The sequence below is a fragment of the Neoarius graeffei genome, chromosome 7, assembly GCF_027579695.1.
Source record: "Neoarius graeffei isolate fNeoGra1 chromosome 7, fNeoGra1.pri, whole genome shotgun sequence".
Taxonomy (NCBI): Eukaryota; Metazoa; Chordata; class Actinopteri; order Siluriformes; family Ariidae; genus Neoarius; species Neoarius graeffei.
Genome location: NC_083575.1, coordinates 2289360 through 2312271, shown reverse-complemented (window position 1 = coordinate 2312271; position 22912 = coordinate 2289360). Strand labels below are relative to the sequence as shown.

At 42.6% G+C, this 22912-nt stretch overlaps 1 long non-coding RNA gene across 1 annotated transcript; it reads right to left on the bottom strand.

Annotated features, from left to right (window-relative positions):
* Nucleotides 1–1069: 1069 nt before the first annotated feature.
* LOC132888522 (uncharacterized) lies at nt 1070–3197 on the bottom strand. Its single transcript, XR_009654942.1, has 3 exons — nt 3103–3197; nt 2054–2159; nt 1070–1650 (listed from the first exon to the last, which is right to left on the bottom strand). It is a non-coding gene; the product is annotated as an uncharacterized LOC132888522 (long non-coding RNA).
* Nucleotides 3198–22912: the final 19715 nt, after the last annotated feature.

Below are 22912 nucleotides of genomic sequence, written 5' to 3'. Positions count from 1 at the left end.
GTACAGAGAAATGCATGCACACGTGCATACATGCAAAATCAGTTACCTACACGCTCTCTATCTCTCTCTCCAACACACACACACACACACATACTTACACACACTTACACACACACACTTACAAATGAGGAAAGAGGCATGCACCACACGTGTATGTCTTTGTTGCGTCAGAAAAGTTGTCGCAAAACACTATATGCATCATGGTGTCCCTGCATTCGCCTTTGCTTACGTTAAATATGAATCGGCCATTACTGCGCCGTGCTCCCCCTCATCACAGAATTTATAGTTTACCCACCTCTTTTTTTACCACTACATCCCTGGTGCCATGTGTCCGACTTACATTTTCATATCTCATATTTATTCATCAACATGTACACTGATTAGTATCAGCACATTTTTTATGTTTGCTGTTATTATGGTGTGTTGTGGTGTAATTTTTGACAGTGTAATCTTTATATGACCGTGTTTTAGCATGTAGGGGTTCGGTGGCCATTGGGACGTCAGTCCTGTTCCTTTCCCCGCCACATTTCATTTGTCATTAATAACTTTTTTGATTTGTGAGAATGTGGAGAACTCGATAAACTAAACATATGAAAGACACCAAAAACACTACATTTAAATATATATCGAGAATTCATCTCATCTCATCTCATTATCTGTAGCCGCTTTATCCTGTTCTACAGGGTCGCAGGCGAGCTGGAGCCTATCCCAGCTGACTACGGGCGAAAGGCGGGGTTCACCCTGGACAAGTCGCCAGGTCATCACAGGGCTGACACATAGACACAGACAACCATTCACACTCACATTCACACCTACGCTCAATTTAGAGTCACCAGTTAACCTAACCTGCATGTCTTTGGACTGTGGGGGAAACCGGAGCACCCGGAGGAAACCCACGCGGACACGGGGAGAACATGCAAACTCCGCACAGAAAGGCCCTCGCCGGCCCCGGGGCTCGAACCCGGACCTTCTCGCTGTGAGGCAACAGCGCTAACCACTACACCACTGTGCCGCCATCGAGAATTCTGTTCTAAAAAATATCTAATAAAAAAATCTCACATACAGGAAGTGGATTTATTGCATGCATTGATTTTATATGAAAAATTCAGTATCAAAAACTGCACATAAACTCATACAAAAATATAAAAACACAGAAAAATAGAACACATGCTGTGTTCATTAAAGCTGCCATTGTGTTGTTTCAGTTCCCACAGTTATTCAGACGCTCAGAAAGATTCCAGTTCAGTGAATTTAGTTTTTAAAAAATATTTCATCAATTAATGCTGTTTTTAAATTTTTTTTTTCTATTTAAAGTTCTCGTCCTCTCTGGTCTGTCTGTGTTTAAACACTGAGAACATTATTTGACTTTGCCTCCTCTTTGGGGTCAGTGATGGTGTTTAATGATGGTGTTGTGTCCTGATTCTCCTCGACACTGGCAGCAGGTGGGAGTTCTGAGGAGAAAATAGGAGGAATAATCAGAGATCTTCTTCTCCTGGTGGTTGTCTGAGGTTCCTCTTCTGGATCTTGAGAATCTTCTGGATCTTTAGGATTTTCAGAGTCTTTTGGACTTTGAGGCTCTTCAGACTCTTCTGGACCTTGAGGATCTTCACCTTGACCCATGTTGGACCTGTCTGGCCTGCGACGACCCATCTGTACAGTGAGGACCAACACCACGTCACACACAGTTAAATTAGTGGAACACAAACCAGTGTGTCAGAGTGAGGCGATGAAATATTTATTCACCAAAATCCACTAAAATCTTCCTGAATTCACAGAAATGAAGGAACTGAAATGCTGCTCTACCTTCAGAAACAGATTTGTGGAAACGCAGCACTCGCTACGCCGTTACAAATAAAGATTGTTTACAGCGATACTGTACCGATTAAAAATAAAGCTTTGGATCAACTATAAACTCAAGCTCAGGTTTTGCTGTCAGCTTTCTGAGTGACGCCACCTGCAGGCAGAACCACGTCACTCCAGCATTAATGCTGTAAATACACTGAATGAGAGTTTCTCCTCCAATAAAAAGCAGTTTTAATCACAGGGGCATTACCTTCTTCTTCTCGGATCTCAGCTGGAGTTGACTGTTTACTGCAGATTTTGTTGGCGACCTCAGGAGAGCGACCCAGGGTGGACGCTGAGGAACATCTACGTTATGGCTGTTAACATGAACACAAGGTTATAAACCGACTGCAAATAAAAATCAAGCTGTTCAATCGAGTTTTTAGGCTCAATATTTGAAAACATTATAAACAGTTTTGGGTCTTTAAGATGATTAACGGTGTCACAGTGAAATAAAATAAAAATCATTTCCATATTTATGGGATGAAATGATTCCTCAGTTCTTTGTGAAAGCAGCAGGAAGAGTGAAAGAGCTCCTGAAAAGCTTCTAAACCTGGCTGGAAAACTCTGTGAAAAAGAATTTGGGATGAAAAACTTGCAGAAAGGTTTCAAGGCAAGACATGATGTTTCTTGATGCTCATGTTCTATTTTCAGATACAAAAATTTCTCAACTGAAATAAAAGAATGTATTTTTGTCTTTTGTTTATTTAAATGTTTTCATTTAACAAATTTTACAATGTGAGTGACTTTAGCTGAAGATGCTCAGTGGAGTAATTGGAGCATTTGATATTACAAATGATTTGGAGTTAAATCAGTGTGGGATTTTAGTGTGTTGAGTTTAAAACAACAATTCGAGCCCTTCAAGCGGTTAAGTTTAATTCACTCAAGTTTTTATTCAACAACATTACTTCATTTTTTTAAGGCAGCTGGATTCCTCGAATTTTTTAAGTCCATTCAAATTATCTGGGCTTTTACACACACACACACACACACACACACACACACACACACACACACACACACACACACACACACACAGAGACACACACACACACACACACACACAGAGACACACACACACACACACACACACACAAAGAGAGGGTGAGTCATCGTGTAAAATGTAAAATATAATTCCCTAAAAAATAAAATATTGCAGTAATATGATGAGAATATAATGTAATGTTCAGATGAAACACTTCTGCTCTTTATTTCAGTCACAGTGCAGTAAAATTAGATGTGAAAGAAAAGATCACTTACTGTAAAGGAGAAACAGAGCAGCTCCAGCTCTGCAGGGGAGAGACGGTTTAACCGCACTTTCACTTTATTCCCGCATTTTTCCCTCTAATGAATGGTGGGGGGCGGGGCGGTGGGGGAGGGGGGCGGGGGGCGTTGTCAGATCTTGCGAGAGAAACAAGAACAAAAGGCGTGATTTGGCTGTTAAACTGCGCGCGCATGTGAGATCCGGGGGGTGGTAAACTGTACCTGCTGGTGTCACGAGCTGAACCGGATCAGCACAATAGACGAGTGTCCTTTTGGAGCAGACTGGGTTTGACTGGGTTTGACTGGGTTTGACTGGCTGGAGTGCAGAGGAGAGGTTTGAGGAGCTGAGGTCGGGAGTCAGACACCAGCTGGAGGTGTTGAGTGAGAGTGAAATGGAGGAGGAATCTCAGGGTCCAGGAGGTGGACGTGTAGGGGGAAGAAGGAGAAAGAGAAGGGGAAGTGGTGGTGATGGTGGTGGTGGTGTAGGGGGAAGAAGGAGAAAGAGAAGGGGAAGTGGTGATGGTGGCGAAAGCCTAGTTAGTAAAGGTAGAAGACTTGAGGAAGGAGAACTAAAAGTTTTGGTGACATTTAATGTGGATATCTCTAAACATGACATTTCCAACCCAATAAGGTTAACTCATGGCCCTTTTCCACTCCCCTTTTTCAGCTCACTTCAGCCCGACACGGCTCGCGTTTCGACTACCAAAAAACAGCACGACTCGGCTCGCTTCAGCCCTGCTTAGCCCCCAAAACTCGCACCGTTTTGGAGTGGGGCTGAAGCGAGCCAAAGCGAGCCGAGTGAGGCTGGGGGCGTGAGCAGACACTCCCCTGTGCACTGATTGGTGAGGAGGAGTGTCCTCACATCATCGGCGTCGCCAGGGGTATTTTACTGGGGCACGTGCCCCAGTATAGATCTGTAGTGCCCCAGTAAAAAAAATCCAGTGACGAAACGCTCTGAATTTTAAACTTGGGAATAGCTGCAATTTAATTAATTCATAACGTGGGGTAGGCTAACCGATGCGCGAAGAAGACCATCTACAATGCTTTTACATTGGTAGTTTTGGCTGGCCTCGCGCACACTAAGCAATGTGAAAAAAGTGTGCGCGTGACATGAGTAACATCTTGGTTGCTATGGGGACCGCAGACTCCAGCAGCCCTCAGATGCAATGAAATTCAGAGCAGGGGAAACCATCTCTCCGTGTTTTTCAACTGTTTACAGGTTAGTAGACAGTAATTCCACTGTCATTTTTGTAACGCTGTAGAATTAATATGTGTTGGGACATTGTTTTCGTGTTGTCTTGATTTTTTGTTTGAAACGAAGGGATATTGAAAAGTTTGCATTCATTCCGTCGTCTGCAACGTGGCAAGCCGCGAGCCCTCAGTTTGCGTGTTGCCAGATCGCGTTGATAGTTTTGTGATGGACTGTGTGAAGATAGCCACCTAACGTAATGACACACAACTGTTGTTTTGGAGGCTACGTCCAGTTGAGTATTGTAATTGAATTATTGAACCGAATTTCAATTGCACATGCACGCGCTCTGCGCACACACACACACACACACACGCGCGCGCGCGCGCGCACACACACACACGCACACACACACTGTTATTATTAAATGATTGACCTGGATTCAGTGTCCTCGTAATCATTTTGAGTTTTACAGCTCTAGTGACTAGTTTTAAGCAGGCCGTTTCTAAATATAAATATCAATATATAAATATATATTACATAAAATATAATATATATTACATAAAATGTAATATATATTATATAAAAAATATAAATATAAATATAGTGCAAAATTTTTTGCTCGCGCGCTTCGCGCGCTCGCATACATTTCCTGTGCCCCTTTTGTGCCCCAGTATGGTCTTGGGTCTAGTGACGCCCCTGCCTCACATGCCCACACACGCCCCGCGAGCATGCTGGGATCTGTAAACATCGCAAACCCGGAAGAAGAAGAATTACAAATTACGAGAATTTCTGAAGCCTTATGCGCCTCGCCTCATCTATACGCTCTTGCCAGTATCTGTTGGCGTTGTCGGTGACAACAAGCCACAGAACCAAGACCAGCAACACTAACGACTCCATGTCCTCCATGTTTATTGTTTACTATCCGGGTCGTGAGACTACCGCTTAAAAGATCACTGATGTCACTGTTTGCGCCGCTTAACGACATCACATGACGTCCACCCACTTTCGCTAACTCCACCCAATGTGTCCACCCACTTCCAGCCAGCACGGTTCAGCGCGGTTGTAGTCGAAATGCAATGCCAACAGCCCCACTCAGCTCGACTCAGCTCGACTCAGCACGGCACAGCCACATTTGTAGTGGAAAAGCGGCATAAGTTGATTAAAGGAACTCTTGGAGAGGTGGCATTAGCGAGGTATATTAGCAACAACAAGGTTATAGTGTTCTGTAAGTCTAGCGAGCAAAAACACAAGGCTTTACGATTGCGTAAGCTGGGGAAAGAGGATGTGGAATGTATGGAGGTAGGGGTGAGAGATGGAGTAAGAGGAGTCATTACTGGTGTCCCCACGAATATTTCAGAAGAGGTACTGAAAATTTGTATGAAGGGAGAGACACTAATGAAGGCTACTCGGTTCTACACTAGCAAGGAAGGGAAAAAGGTTCCAAGTATGACCATCTTGCTGCATCTCTGTGAACTGCAGCTTCCTAAACGAGTAATGATTGGATATGTTTGCTACCCAGTCAGACCATATGTGCCAGCACCTTTGAGGGGCTTTAAGTGCCAGAGGCTGGGGCATGTTGCGGCAGTCTGTAAAGGGGCAAGGAGATGTTGTAGATGTGGAGGAGATCATGACTATGGGCAGTGTGAGGAGGGAGTGCAGCCCAGATGTTACAATTGTGGTGGGGCACATAGTGCAGCATATCAAGGTTGTGTAAAACAGCAGGAGGAAAAGGAGGTGCAAACATATAGAGCAGTTAACCTGGTGTCATATGCAGAGGCTGTTAAACAGGTCAAAGCAAGAGGGCCTGCAACCAATGAGAGGGTAAATCAGAACGAGGCATCAATGCAGGGTGATGAACGGCAGGGATGACTCCCTAGTGAGAGGGGATAGGCCTACAATGCAGGTGGAGAAGAGAGATTTTCTAGCTTTTATAATTAAGGTTATTAACTGCTCTGCCCAAGCAACTACGCGTACAGATCGCATTAAGATAATACTGCAAGCTGCAAAGGCACATTTGGACATCGCTAGTGTGCCTGTGGAAGAGGTGATGAAAAAGCTATCAGAAGGACAGGATGGACCATCACAGTCTGAAGGATGATGGGAATTCCATTAACTATATTGCAGTGGAATGCTAGAAGCCTAGTGGCGAATGGGCAGGAATTTAAGAAATTTGTGTATGAGCTCCCAAATTTACCTGATCCCAAATCTGGTTTGCCGAATGCATTTCAAGTGGAATAAATACATTTGTGGGTAAATTAAGAAGAAGAAGCAGCCTTTATTTTTGTCCCATGTCTCTCAAGCACAGTGAAATTCCTCCTCTGCATTTAACCCATCTGAAGCTGTGAACACGGACACACACACACACACACACACACACACACACACACACACACACACACACACACACACACACACACACACACAGAGCAGTGTGCAGAATAAATAATAAATAAATACATTTGTGGGTAAATTATATGGATCTGTGATGCCTGCATGTTTCAGCTTTTGGATCTAATGCAATCTGCTGGTATAAAATAAAATTTTAATCATTTCAGAGAGATTGTACTGACTGCAGTCATCTCGATTTTCATTATTAACTGTCACAGCTGTTTCTTTGATTGCCCGGCAATATGGTGGACGCTGCATGAGAAACAAAAATCTGTGATGTCAACTGAAAGACCTCTATAGCTGCTATAATAAAAGTGATAAGAGAAACAAATTTGTTCTAAAGATGTTCCCCAACATTACATATAATTATAAATGGATAAAAATATGACCTGTTGTGATTTAATAAATTAATAAATAAAAATAATATTAGTTGGTAAATTGTGGTGGTATAAGAGGAATAAATCACTTCAAGATGTACTGTTATTGAAAAAGAAGCACTTCGGCATGGTAACAGTAATTCCGCTTTGTGTCCGGCTGCATCGTTGCTCATTCTTCTATAACAGCAAACTTCTAAATGTTTTATTCCTTACAATTCACACCACAACAGGGATACAGCAGACTGCAACTGAAAAACTGGACTTTGGATAATTACTCCATTTCTGATTTTCCCAAAGTGAATGAAGGAGGAACTTGAGAAAGAACAAAACAATGGAGAACACACAGGGCTTGAGAAAGAGCAGAGCTACTTATTAACAGAAGAGGATATGAAACATGGAAAGGCATGACTGACGCGGAACTGAAACTAGACACAAGGAATAGAATAGAATGCCTTTATTGTCACTATACACATGTACAATGAGATTAAAGCATCTCCAATAACAGTGCAAACAGCGTGTAGAGAGAGAGGGGGGAAGGGGGGTGTAAGGGGGGTAAGGTGCACAGTCTGAGGTGCATGTGTTATGTTTCACATTATGGAGTGTGGGATTGCACATTATAAAAGTATTGCATAGAGAGTCACCTTGTAAAGTACTGCACATTTATAAATTAGTAAAATAGTAAAATAAAATAGACTATGAAGTCAGAGCATATCCGAGTTCAGGGCGGTTATGGCTTTTGAAAAGAAGCTGTTTTTTAATCTATTTGTCTTTGTCCTATTATAATGCTAATAATGGTCTTGCTCATGTTAGCCATGTTAGCATGGGGGTGCTGGTCAGAGTGGACTCAGGGATCTGTAGGTTCGAGGTGGCCAGAGAAAGGCTGAAGTCAGCAGGAGTGAGAAGCGCAGCAGCAGGGTGAGAGAGCGGCCCACATCGCCATCCATCAGAAGAAAAATGGTGGAGGAGAGCCAGTCGTGACCAGGACAACCACCCTGCAGATAAGCTCACGTAGCAAGGGTCAAGGAAGAGTCATCACAGCTCCTTATTCCTGCATGATGACTTACTCCTTATCTAAATGTATAATACATGCTAAAGACTACCAAAGACAACTCTACGAACAACATTGGTTTCATACATCATGTTCATTTTGTAGCTTTCCCCCCTATATTGTAGCAGTTACATGGCCCTGATCCTCATATTCATTATTTTTCTGTAAATATTTCTATACTGTCAATTCTAAACATACTCTGAAAAGCAATTAAGGGGTCCAAGCAGGTTTTCATGGACTGTCGGAATGTAAAAGTTATCATTTGATGTTGTGTATTGATCACACATTTTTAACACCATGCCTCCCCCCACTCTCTGAATTATTCTGAAACTATACTTCTCCAGTTGTGTCTCACTTTCTGTCACTTTTCTGTTTCTCAAAAACAGCTTATGCCCAAGTCCCACCATTGCTTCAGTGTTTAATCTCACCTTGATACTGTAGATTTGAACCCAAGAGCTCTTGCTGTGATCATCCCACAACACTTACAACCCCAACTCCAAAAAAGTTGGGACGGTGTGTAAACTGGAAATAAAAACAGAATGCGATCATTTGCAAGGATAATTTCATGGAAACCCTATATTTCTTTGAAAATAGTACAAAGACAACATATCAAATGGTGAAACTTAGAAATTTTATTGTATTTGAAAAAATATATGCTCATTTTGAATTTGATGTCAGCAACATGTTTCAGAAAAGTTGGGACAGGGGCGTGTTTACCACTGTGTTGCATCACCTCTACTTTTAACAACACTCTGTAAACGTTTGGGAGCTGAGGAGACCAGCTGCTGTAGTTTTGAAAGAGAAATGTTGTCCCATTCTTGCCTGATATACAATTTCAGTTGCTCAGCAGTTTGGGGTCTCCTTTGCTGTATTTTGTGATTCATAATGTGCCAAATGTTTTCAATGGGAGACAGGTCTGAACTGCAGGCAGGCCAGTTTAGCACCTGAACTCTTTTACTATGGAGCCATGCAGTTTTAATATGTGCAGAAAGTGGTTTGGCGTTGTCTTGCTGAAAGGAAGAAGGCCTTCCCTGAAAAAGATTTAGTCTGGATGGCAGCATATTGCTCTGAAACATGTATATATCATTCAGCATTAATGATGCCTTCCCAGATGTACAAGCTACCCATGCCATGTGTACTAATGAACCCTCATACCATACATACATACGACAGACATATGTCTGCTTTTAATGCAGTGTTGCCTGAGGGCCTGAAGATCACAGGCATCCAATGTCAGTTTTTAGCCTCGTCTCTTGCATAAGAGGAATAAAGAGGAGAGGAGTCAGTAGAACAGAACCGGTGCTGAGTGCGGACCCAGTGTGAAAACCACCTGAGTAAAATGGAAAGCAGTGTGTTTGGATGCGCCAAGTCACTTATCTGGATATTGAGGATCTCTGAACGCTAATCTGATGCTGTAAGACTCTCAGTGTGTCTCTGTGATCCGTTTCTCCATCGGTGTGTTAATACTGTCTCAGTCTGACTGATGTAAAGCCTGCTCTCTGTCTGTGAGTGTCGGTGTGTGATGGTGGTGTTTATTTGATGTGTTTTGGTTCTTGCAAAGTCAAAACTAAAATCCTGTGACTCATCTTATGTGTAAACATGGCTGATTAACGAGAATAATGGATTCATCATCAGTTAACACATTATCAACACATTACTACCCTTTTTGCTGCTGCGTCTGATCATTGCCTTATTTTTGTATTACACTGCCTATTTTGCACTACATTTACCTTTTTTTGCACTATATTGCCTTTACTTTGTGTGATTTCTTCTTTTTGTTTGTTTGTTTGTAATTGGCATTCATGTTGGGCAGCAAACTCAGAATTTCATTGTGCAAGAGGACAATAAACACTCAACCTGATCTCACTCACTTCACCCATAGATATACTTATAGAAGACTAGATGCCTCACCGCGTATTCCAGAACGTCCGCACAGGGTGGCCATCTTACCACAGGCAAGCTTTTCCACAGAATTTGCGGTACACTGAGGTAAGACCATTGAGATGCTTAAATATTTATACTCTTACCTCGCTGAAATTTTGACGTATATACAAATGGTTTGATTTCTTAAAACATTATTAATGTGGTTGTAATTCTGGGTGCTTGAACATGCTAAAATCGTACCTTTTTTCTTCAAAAATTACTTACTGCAGCTTTGTCAAAGTTGTTTTTCATGCTAGGCTAGCTCGTAGCACCAAGTAATTTTACATGGAAGGTCATGAGATAATATTTTCAATAACTGAAGTTGCACTTGCACATGGTTTTCATTTTCGGGTTGGTTAATTTAAAACAACTTACATTATGATTTCTAGAGGAAATCAAAGTACTGACTTTGATGACAAGATGATGTGTGTGTCTGCGTGTGTTTTAATTGTAGATGTTTATATCAGTATGTTTAGTTTTATTTTAACTGCACATTGGAGCCTAGTCAAATGAAATTTCAATCTTCTGTGCTAACATATATTGACTTTGACATGATAATCAGCTTTGAATGTTCTTTTTGTAAATGTAAAGATATCTTTTTATCCTTGGAAGCAGGGGCGATTTCTCAGAGACAACAAGGGAAGCCGAGCTTCCCCTAAAATTCTCTCCCCAAACTGCGGCGTCTACGACGTTGAATTCTCATTAAAACAATAACTTGCATAACACAATATATGCCCAAGATTGTATTTACGTTCATAACTATCCTGTAACTTATTTGAGTGATGTCTGATGAACTTGCAGTTCGCTACGAGAATCACCTTTGCTGCCAGGCTGTAACCAGCATTGCCAGATACTGCTGACATTTTCCAGCCAAAATATGTTCAAAACCCGCTAAAATGCACTTAAAACCGCCCAATCTGGCAACACTGGCTGTAACCTTTCTTATTTCAATGGGCTCTATGGCTGGCAGCCGGGTATCCGTTGCAGTCTACGAGACGGCTCTGAACAGCCAATTTCGGCTAGTTGTTATTGGTTAAAATCGACAAAATCATCACTTCCAGGGAAGCCGGGCTTCTCTGGGACTAAACGAGACAGTGGGAGGGGCAAGAAGCCGGGCTGATGAAGGATTATTGGAGGTGGTGTTTGAAAGACATGAGGAGGGCGGGCTCTGTACTTCGGTGTCGGCGAGGAACACGGAAGCATGATCAGATAGCGTATGTTGAGAAAGTGTAGTTGTGTGCCAAAGTGCTGTCCGAATTTCTTTTCATATAAATGTTTCTTCTCATTGATGTCTCTGTACATTACTCTGTAAATAAATGTAAATATTACTCATTGTGCTCCGTTAACTTTCATCCATTCTATCAGTTTGATCATTCGTGAATTCACTCGTTTATTTCATTTGTAGTTCAATCTGGTTGTAGGCTAGCTTGAGCCTTATTGGGATCTGCAGTGCTAGCTGCTAACAGAAATTGGTGAAGTCTCTGGAAAGCACAACCAGCTGGTATGACAGGGTCACAGACCATTTTCTGGAAAAGGAGCGGAGGGCAGAATTTGTGTATAAATAGTGTTCATGTTCATGAATGTGAAGTGTGTATATTGTTCAGTAATGTTAAGAGAATGGTGGGCTCTGTGTTATAGGTTATACCTGGGTATAATATTCAAGGTTCTGTGTGTTGCATAGCCTACCTGGTTATGAATTTCCAGACTGTGTTGCAGAAGATGTTCAAGGATGTGTTGCACAGCTGGGTGTTGTGTTAAAGACTCTGTGTTGCATATCAGGGTATGATGTTCAAGGCTCTTCGTTGAATAGCCAGTGATTTTTGGATGCATATCAGGGTATGATGTTCAAGGCTCTTCGTTGAATAGCCAGTGATTTTTGGATGTTTGATATTTTTGATTAAGGATATGAGGCACTAGCCTGGCAAGCCAGACTATAACATGAAATGTACAAGCAAAAATACTTTCTGCCACTAGGTAGGGTTGTCTAGTTCACTATGCTAATGGGGCACACCTTTCTATGCTTTGATATCCGGCCTACAGGTTTTACGATGAATGCGTAAAATGGGCTTCCCCTGTTTTAAAAACCAGCAGCCGCCACTGCTTGGAAGTATAACCACATGTGATTAATTAAATGCTTTTTTTGTCACAAACTACCGTGAGTCGCTGTCACTGTTTTATACTATTACTTACTCGGGCAGTGCATTTGTTATTATGCTATGATGCAGGGGCGATTCTAGCATCTGATCTTTGGGGGTGCTTAGCCCCCAGAGCTGACAGAGGCACCTGGCTTGAACGACAGTGTTTCCACGTTTATTCCGCATTTAGACTAGACTTAACTAGACAAGAAGACTAGACTAGACTTATGCAATGTTTTAACAGAAGCTGACCCAATAAACTATGATATCTACACATTTACAACCACTGACACAGATATTTACGTTATATTTTTAACTAAACAAGACCTACTACTGCATTTGTAATGTTGGAGCTATTCATTTAGAACAGTGGTAATTGTTAATTAATGTGTTATTGTGTATTGTGCAATAATAGTGTGTATTATTATGATTTTACATTAGTTTACATTAGTTTATATTTTTTGTTATATTTGTTATATTTTGGTAGTGTTCTTTTGAAAATGTAGGCTATATCCAAACCACACTCACTGTCCCCCCAGACAATGACCAGGGTTTGGATTTGTGAATGATAAGCAAACTTAAACGCTATGTTACATTAAATAAAATTGACTAACACACGGTGGTCTAGCAGCGTAGCACTTGTACAGCTCTGCACAAAAGTATCTCGATATCATATCGAGATACTTTTGATGATCGATGATAAATGTCATTTTTATCATTCTGTTCATAGACCAGGGAACATCAATATTGCATTATGCATATTATTGTGTTGTGTTTAACAATTGTAACTTCAGTCCGTACCTTCACATCTCGCTATGCCAGTAATACTCAGGTGCTACTTCGAGTTCCTCATCAGCGTGGAATCCAGTTAAAAAAAAAACACCATGTCGTAGCAAGCACTCGCGCAGACAGGCAACCCAATCAGAGGGGACGCAAGGAGGAGAGGGATTTTACTGCTCATAGAACTATCACGTAACAGGTGAATTCAAGAACACACACACGCCCGCGCACACATTCATTGCGCAGTGCGCAAGGGCACTTATTTCTGAAAATTACGTCCAAAAGCAGTGTTTTTGAGGGTGCTGAGCTAGGGGGTGCTGAGCTCGTTTTTGGGGGTGCTTGAGTACCCCCCAAAATAGGCTAAACACGCCCCTGCTATGATGTGAGTTTACATTTGTTATTATGCTATGATGTGAGTTTACATTTGTTATTATGCTATGATGTGAGTGCATTAGGTTTTTGAGGTGGATGAAGTATTTCTGAAGTTTCAGAAGTGAGTAAGCTGTTTATTTAACTTTAGCTTCCCCTACGGCCCTATCACATGTAAAAATATTTTCACTAAAAATTGGAAATAAATTGTATGGTTATTTGTCCTAAGGCCGCAGTTATCCATAAGTATGCAGTGTTAGGCTTCTCACAGCAGAGGAATTTCAGCATGTATTTTTTTTTAAACATAAAATGATTATTCATCATTAATATCATAAATACATACTTCCGTTTGTTTTTTTTATATAACAAACCAAACCGTTTGAATATCGATTGAAATTTGAGGAAGTTACGGTCATCTGAAAAGTACATATCGCTACCAACACAATGTAATGGGTAAGCCAACTGTCTGAGGTAAGATGGCCGCCATGTGCGGACGTTCGACTTCGTTGACGGGCAACGGGGACGAGGCATCTAGTCTTCTATGTAAATCTATGACTTCACCACTCATTTTCTCAGGCACAGCCACGACAACTCTCTCTGCACACGCCCATATTTACATAAACTCCGCCCAAAATTACACATGACGTGAAGCAGGGCGGGAGGGAGGGAGAGCCGGTCATGCAACCAATCAGGAGGGAGGGAGAGCCTGTCATACAACCAATCAGGAGGAAGGGAGAGCCTGTTACAGGGCGCGTGCAGCATACAACCAATCACACATTCAACACATTCCAATCTTGAAACGCAGCGGGGCCGAGAGGGAGAGAGAGAGAGAGAGCCTGTCACAGGGCGCTATAAACAGGTAACGCTGAGCCCCAGAGTGAAAGCGCAGTGCGGACAGCGGTTCGGTTCGGTTCGGTTGTGTGTTACTGACGGAGAGTTTGTGTTGTGTGTTACTGATGGTGAATTTGGGTTGGGTTGTGTGTTACTGATGGTGAGTTTGGGTTGGGTTGTGTGTTGCTGATGAGGAGTTTGGGTTGGGTTGTGTGTTGCTGATGGTGAGTTTGGGTTGGGTTGTGTGTTACTGATGAGGAGTTTGGGTTGGGTTGTGTGTTACTGATGGTGAATTTGGGTTGGGTTGTGTGTTACTGATGGTGAGTTTGGGTTGGGTTGTGTGTTACTGATGAGGAGTTTGGGTTGGGTTGTGTGGTACTGATGGGGAGTTTGGGTTGGGTTGTGTGTTGCTGATGGGGAGTTTGGGTTGGGTTGTGTGTTACTGATGGGGAGTTTGGGTTGGGTTGTGTGTTGCTGATGGTGAATTTGGGTTGGGTTGTGTGTGACTGATGGTGAGTTTGGGTTGGGTTGTGTGTTACTGATGGTGAGTTTGGGTTGGGTTGTGTGTTGCTGATGAGGAGTTTGGGTTGGGTTGTGTGGTACTGATGGGGAGTTTGGGTTGGGTTGTGTGGTACTGATGGGGAGTTTGGGTTGGGTTGTGTGTTGCTGATGAGGAGTTTGGGTTGGGTTGTGTGGTACTGATGGGGAGTTTGGGTTGGGTTGTGTGGTACTGATGGGGAGTTTGGGTTGGGTTGTGTGTTACTGATGGGGAGTTTGGGTTGGGTTGTGTGTTACTGATGGTGAGTTTGGGTTGGGTTGTGTGTTGCTGATGGTGAATTTGGGTTGGGTTGTGTGTGACTGATGGTGAGTTTGGGTTGGGTTCTGTGGTACTGATGGTGAGTTTGGGTTGGGTTGTGTGTTGCTGATGGTGAATTTGGGTTGGGTTGTGTGTGACTGATGGTGAGTTTGGGTTGGGTTGTGTGTTACTGATGGTGAGTTTGGGTTGGGTTGTGTGTTGCTGATGAGGAGTTTGGGTTGGGTTGTGTGGTACTGATGGGGAGTTTGGGTTGGGTTGTGTGGTACTGATGGGGAGTTTGGGTTGGGTTGTGTGTTACTGATGGGGAGTTTGGGTTGGGTTGTGTGTTACTGATGGTGAGTTTGGGTTGGGTTGTGTGTTGCTGATGGGGAGTTTGGGTTAGGTTGTGTGTGACTGATGGGGAGTTTGGGTTGGGTTGTGTGTTACTGATGGGGAGTTTGGGTTGGGTTGTGTGTTACTGATGGTGAGTTTGGGTTGGGTTGTGTGTTGCTGATGGGGAGTTTGGGTTGGGTTGTGTGTTGCTGATGGTGAGTTTGGGTTGGGTTGTGTGTTGCTGATGGGGAGTTTGGGTTGGGTTGTGTGTTACTGATGGTGAATTTGGGTTGGGTTGTGTGTTACTGATGGTGAGTTTGGGTTGGGTTGTGTGTTGCTGATGGTGAGTTTGGGTTGGGTTGTGTGTTGCTGATGGGGAGTTTGGGTTGGGTTGTGTGTTACTGATGGTGAGTTTGGGTTGGGTTGTGTGTTACTGATGGTGAGTTTGGGTTGGGTTGTGTGTTGCTGATGGGGAGTTTGGGTTGGGTTGTGTGTTACTGATGGTGAGTTTGGGTTGGGTTGTGTGTTACTGATGGTGAGTTTGGGTTGGGTTGTGTGTTACTGATGGGGAGTTTGGGTTGGGTTGTGTGTTGCTGATGGTGAGTTTGGGTTGGGTTGTGTGTTACTGATGGGGAGGTTGGGTTGGGTTGTGTGTTGCTGATGGTGAATTTGGGTTGGGTTGTGTGTTACTGATGGTGAGTTTGGGTTGGGTTGTGTGTTGCTGATGGGGAGTTTGGGTTGGGTTGTTTGTTACTGATGGTGAGTTTGGGTTGGGTTGTGTGTTATTGATGGTGAGTTTGGGTTGGGTTGTGTGTTATTGATGGTGAGTTTGGGTTGGGTTGTGTGTTGCTGATGAGGAGTTTGGGTTGGGTTGTGTGTTACTGATGGGGAGTCTGGGTTGGGTTGTGTGTTACTGATGGGGAGTTTGGGTTGGGTTGTGTGTTACTGATGGGGAGTTTGGGTTGGGTTGTGTGGTACTGATGGGGAGTTTGGGTTGGGTTGTGGGTTGCTGATGGGGAGTTTGGGTTGGGCTGTGTGTTACTGATGGTGAGTTTGGGTTGGGTTGTGTGTTGCTGATGAGGAGTTTGGGTTGGGTTGTGTGGTACTGATAGGGAGTTTGGGTTGGGTTGTGTGGTACTGATGGGGAGTTTGGGTTGGGTTGTGTGTTACTGATGGGGAGTTTGGGTTGGGTTGTGTGTTACTGATGGTGAGTTTGGGTTGGGTTGTGTGTTGCTGATGGTGAGTTTGGGTTGGGTTGTGTGTGACTGATGGGGAGTTTGGGTTGGGTTGTGTGTTACTGATGGGGAGTTTGGGTTGGGTTGTGTGTTACTGATGGTGAGTTTGGGTTGGGTTGTGTGTTGCTGATGGGGAGTTTGGGTTGGGTTGTGTGTTGCTGATGGTGAGGTTGGGTTGGGTTGGATGTTACTGATGGGGAGTTTGGGTTGGGTTGTGTGTTACTGATGGTGAGTTTGGGTTGGGTTGTGTGTTACTGATGGTGAGTTTGGGTTGGGTTGGGTGTGACTGATGGTGAGTTTGGGTTGGGTTGTGTGTTACTGATGGGGAGTTTGGGTTGGGTTGTGTGTTACTGATGGTGAGTTTGGGTTGGGTTGTGTGTTGCTGATGGGGAGTTTGGGTTGGGTTGTGTGTTACTGATGGTGAGTTTGGGTTGGGTTGCTGATGGTGAGTTTGGGTTGGGTTGCTGATGGTGAGTTTGGGTTTGGGTTGCTGATGGGGAGTTTGGGTTGGGTTGCTGATGGGGAGTTTGGGTTGGGTTGCTGATGGGGAGTTTGGGTTGGGTTGGGTTGCTGATGGTGAGTCTGTGTCCCCCCCCCCCCCCCCGACCTGCCTGAAGTGGGATATGAGAGTGAAAGCTCGGAGGAGTTCAGCACTGACTCTCTCTCTCCTTCTTCTCCTCCTTGTGCTGGATGGTGTTTCCTCTTACAGTAAGTCTCCTTTTATTCCAGCTTTCTGCTTCCAGCTCACATCAACCGCTTTATTTTCATTACACTGCTGCTTATGGAGAGAACTAAAACTGTTCTCCATCAACTCTAAACTGTACAATCTACTCCAACCTCTACATTATTATCATTTTCACACGAGCTATTCTTAACGTTTCCATTCTCAATACAAATCACTACAAGTTCTCATAATTTTATCCACAGTTTTATTTATTCTATTCATTATGGGTTTGCCATTTATTTATTATGCACAGCTTTAATGTAAATAAGGGTCAGCTTTTGAAACGCTGTTTATCTCATCTCATCTCATTATCTGTAGCCGCTTTATCCTTCTACAGGGTCGCAGGCAAGCTGGAACCTATCCCAGCTGACTACGGGCGAAAGGTGGGGTTCACCCTGGACAAGTCGCCAGGTCATCACAGGGCTGACACATAGACACAGACAACCATTCACACTCACATTCACACCTACGGTCAATTTAGAGTCACCAGTTAACCTAACCTGCATGTCTTTGGACTGTGGGGGAAACCGGAGCACCCGGAGGAAACCCACGCGGACACGGGGAGAACATGCAAACTGTGCACAGAAAGGCCCTCGCCGGCCACGGGGCTTGAACCCAGGACCTTCTTGCTGTGAGGCGACAGCGCTAACCACTACATCACTGTGCCGAGGGATGAAGCCTAATGAGGGTTAATTAATATCTTCAGTTGGAAACCTTAACAGAGAAACCCAGTGAAGAACTCAGTAAGTGGAGAATAAGGAGAGAAATCTCACTGAGTGTGGGAGCAGAACCCTCCAGCAGACAGACAGGTTCCTCCAGTGTTCTCCCCGGGGGCGGGGCGTGGGGAGAGAGCTCAGTGTTCGGGGGCGGGGCGTGTGTGTGTGTGTGTGTGTGAAACCCCTGATCTAACCCCTGCTGGATTCTGGCTGCTCATAAAGTGTTGATTTTAATTGTGCAGAGCAGAAACTCTGGGTTTTTTTTCCCCTGCTGTGAAATGAAAATTTTCTCAAACTTTGCATCCGCCATCTTAGTTTTGATCTGACGTCATATTATACACGTGACCCTTCGACTCTCTGAAGAATATCTTTAACCCTGTTTCACTTCATACAGCAGTTTAATCTGAGAGAACATAAAGTCTAATACAGTGTTTAGGAGGTTTATTAACGTTAGACATTATTAAAATGATGAGGAAAATATTTACACACACACACACACACACACACACACACACACACACACACACACACACACACACACACAGAGTTTAAAGGTCACAGATCAGAAAACTAACCATGTTGTGACCTGTAATCACACTTCTCCTGTTGATCAGACACTTGTGTAAACAGAACACACCGATCATCTCGTGTCTGAACATCTCCAGGGGTGTTTCTCGCTATGGAAAAGACCAGGAGCCAAATCAAGGCTTCGCTCCTCACAATATTCTACAGAGGGACTATTGAGCGCACTCTGAGCAGCTGCATCACGGTCTGGTTTGGGAACTGCACCGTCTCGGATTGCTCAGATCCTGAACCTTGTCCATTTTTCCTGCTTCCAAGACCTCAACTTCAAGAACTGACTGTTCTCTTACTGTCGAATATATCTAATATATCCCACCCCTTAACAGGTGCCACTGCAATGAGATAATCAGTGTGACTCTTCTTTACATATATATAGGTCCATCTCAGAAACTGGTCTTTCATTTGGGACATTATGGGCAAAAAATAAATTTTCTAATTTGACTTTTTTTTGCATTTACCGAACACTCAATGTTTCTTTTGTCATGTTTAATAAGAATAAAGATAGCCTCTTGCTTTATCTGGCCTCCACTGTGGAACATTTTTTTTTTTAATTACAATTCAAATGCTTTTTGTAAATTTTTTTTTTTACATATAAAACATCATGAAGAATTAAAGCCGCTCCTTCACAGATGAGTGAAAATATTGAATAAATTTCCTCTTTTTGATTGCTTGGGTTAAAATGCCAAGTTATGATGACTGAACTGATTATTCACTTAAATATGAATAATATGATACAGTTTGGGTGTTTGATATGGCGAAATGGGACACAATGGAAAAATCAAGAACACACCGGAAAGATGAGAATAACGGTGGTGGTAAAAGAACAGCGACTGTACCGGCTGAAGGTCGCGTGGGTCTCTGCTGCGGCGCGCGAGCAACGGGACATCACTACCGCACCGGACGGAGCGCGAGGCGGGGGCGGGGCAAAATGACTGGCCGTAGAGTCTATCAAAAGTTCGATCTAAATTGACCATGGGTGCAAAATATTGGCCAGAAATACACAAACACTACAAAATATGAAAGTAAGATGAAACAAACATTCTATTGCCTTATACATCAAGACTAAAACAAAATAAAACTGTCAAAACTCACCTTTTCAGCGATAACGTCCGAACAGATCTCTCGCGTAACAGAGAGACCGCAAATGGAAGCACAATCAACTTCTAACTGTTGAAGTGGAAAATTCCATTCTTATAGCTGCCAACTACTACGAATAAATCGTATTTATTACGATTTGTCGTTTTGATTACGAAAATACGAATTTACTACAATAAAATACGATTTTGCCAAATTTCCTGGGTCATTTTCAAAATCTATCACCGGTGGGATTCGTATTTGAACCCGTTGTCTTTCAAACTGTCTCTGTGCGTATAGGCCAACGCTCTGACTAATCAGCGCAACAGTGACTGTGACGTAGTCAGAGCGACAGAAAGCAGTGGGGGAGGGTAAACCATAGACATATAAACATAGACACCGCCTTCTGCATAGAATCATACGTCATCCTCGCCACCATATTGGATGTGGCAAAGTGGAGATTCTTCAACCGTCTCTGGTATAGCGTCTAGACAGTAGCCGAGAATAAAGATGCCTCATTCATGTGCTGCGTTTAACTGTACCAACAGGTTTACCGTCCAAACGAGATCACATGGGATTACCTTTCACAGGTGAGACTGGAAAAATACTTTTCAATACTGTTCCTTCAGTCTTCAGTTTCCCAGCTCATCTCCACCGGGGGGGTGTAGAGTTATAAGCAGTGAGAATTAGAGAATACAGTGCCACACTATGATGAGCGTTTTTGAACGTATGATGAATGTTTTTAACCTTTCTGAATGGGAAGGAATCAGTGATGTATTTTGTTTTGGTATGACGTTAGAACCTGGCCGAACTCAGTTTGGCGCTTATTCAGCTCACTTTATTCAGCGAGAGCAGGTCTGTGTGGCGACTCAATAAATAAAACAGTACATTTTTATTTTCATTCACTATTTCCAGTTTTTCCACTATTTCCATCATTTATCATATTCAGTCTTGTCGGTTGGTTATTGTGGCCTCAGGTTTTGGTAGCTTGCTACGGTATGCTGACTGATTAGCTTACCTGAGCTATCTATCGCGGATCTGTCGCTAGTTTGCAGTGTACAGGGTATTTCGCACGCGATTTATAACCATCACATTAAAAGTTATATAATGTTGTTTTGATGCCTGTTTGTTTCCCAAATATATACGTGTGTGTCTTAATGGGTGAATAAAAGGCATCGAGTTAAATATTATTGTAGAAAGGGGCTTTATGAAGTTCAGTCCATTTACTTGCATTGGTTTACGGGGAAGATTTGCCACATCCAATACCGTGGACACTCTGACGTATCCCAGCAACGGGCCACCAGCTCAATGCGGCGTCTATGTTTATATGTCTATGGGGTAAACAAACAGCATGTGGAGAGGGACACCATTGGAGCGTCGAGTGTTTTGGTGAAGATTCAGCGATCATGGAATGAGCGGAGAGCCTCTTCCTGCTCATGTTTCAACGAAAACTCCTAATTCTTCTAAAACTGATTCCAAAGCGGAGTCAAACAAGCGCTGTTCAATAGCGCTTTCTCCAGCGTCGCGCAGCCTTGTCGTCACTCCTGCAAAAGCCCGCCCAAAGAATCCAAACAAAAACCTTGCGTTGTGATTGGCGGGCACGATTTGATGCCTGCGGTGTGTTGTTGATTCTGTTCTGTTTGATTTGTAGTCATGTGAAGAAGCAAGTTGAAACCGACACTTTTTTGAGCTGTTTCACTTTGTGCCAAGCATGTTTTGAGACATTTTTATGTTTGGTGTTGATTACAAGAGGTTCCTTTTATGTTTGATCTGTGCCAAATTGCTTTGATGATGTATGTATTCTAGTTCCAGGTAAATTTGTTTCCATTGTTGAAAAGAGCTTTGCAAATTAATGTAAGATGATAGTTTAGTTTGTAGAATAAATTTTGTCAAACTATTTTGTTTTGGTGTGATTTTTCAGGGTAGTTTTGCTAGAAAGCTTTGGCAGCGGGGGGGCTTTGCCCCCCGACCCCCCACCAAGACTCAGTACCCAACCTTGTATTACTATTTACAATTTCGGAATGTTGGCAGCTATGCATTCTACACATGCAAATTGTTAATGTGTCCTTCCCCGCACACAAATAACATGGTACGGTAAAAAATAGACCACAACTCATTTTATAGCTCAGAAATTCATACAAGACCAGCTACCATCGTAACATATTCTGTAAGAAACATATTCTATACCTAACTTTCAGCTTTCGTTTTAAAAAACAAAATCGCAGATTTATAACTACACTGAAAAAAATAACTTGTAAGATTTACTTAGGAAAAATCCTCGTAAGTATTTGCATTAGCACTTTTTAAGTAAATTTCACTGCTGTAGTATTAAGTATTATTTACTTGCCAGTGTTGAATAAAATTTACTTACCACCACGAATAACTATCTTCAATTTTAATGAGTAAGTGTTACTCAAGTATAATTTAATATTTACTTTCATAAATTAAGTAAAGTTTTGATGAAATTATTGCTTAAATCTTAAGTGACTAGTGTTAATAACAGTAACCTTTATTTATGTATTATTATTTATTTTATTCATTTATTTTAGTATTTATATTAATTACTTAGTTGTATAATTATATTAGTTCTTCATATTATGCAAATGACACGTCTCTTGACAATTTTTTTCAAAAATTTTCAATGTTTTTTTATTAAACAGCAACGAAAGTAATTCAGGTAACATCAAAAGTTTGTGAGATCGACATCTCATTCTCACTTAAAGATGGCAAGTTAAGCTTAAAGAAAACTGCCCCTTTTCAACATAATCTAATTCTAGATTAAAAGAGCAGTTTGTTTCCAGCACAAGACAGAGCACACACATACCAACATATGCATGCACAAACACACATTCATAGTAAACACAAACTGCAGCATGAAAAATCTAGGAATCTCGTCAGCACATAAGCACTCGCCGTGTGTTTAGCAGGAGCACACACAGAAACAAGTGTTTCACAGTAACCCCAGAGCCACACTCCATTCCCCTGCTGCCATCTCCTCCCTCACTGGCATCAATTTTCTATTTTTTAACACCCGATTCTTCATCAATTTCTGGCTCTGTTGTTAAGCGGGGGATGTAGAGCAAAGGGAGGGCGGGACGGAGGGGGAGGGGAGTGTGTTAGGGACATAGGAGCGATAGAGAGGGCCGGAGAGAATATTCATAGTCATCATTAGCAACAGTAGACAGGATGAGAGACAGTACAGAAGGGGAAGACAGCAACAAAGAGAGAGAGAGAGAGAGAGAGAGAGAGAGAAATTGATGAGAGAAACAGAATGAGTAAGAAAGAGAAGTCAACTTTTTTCCAT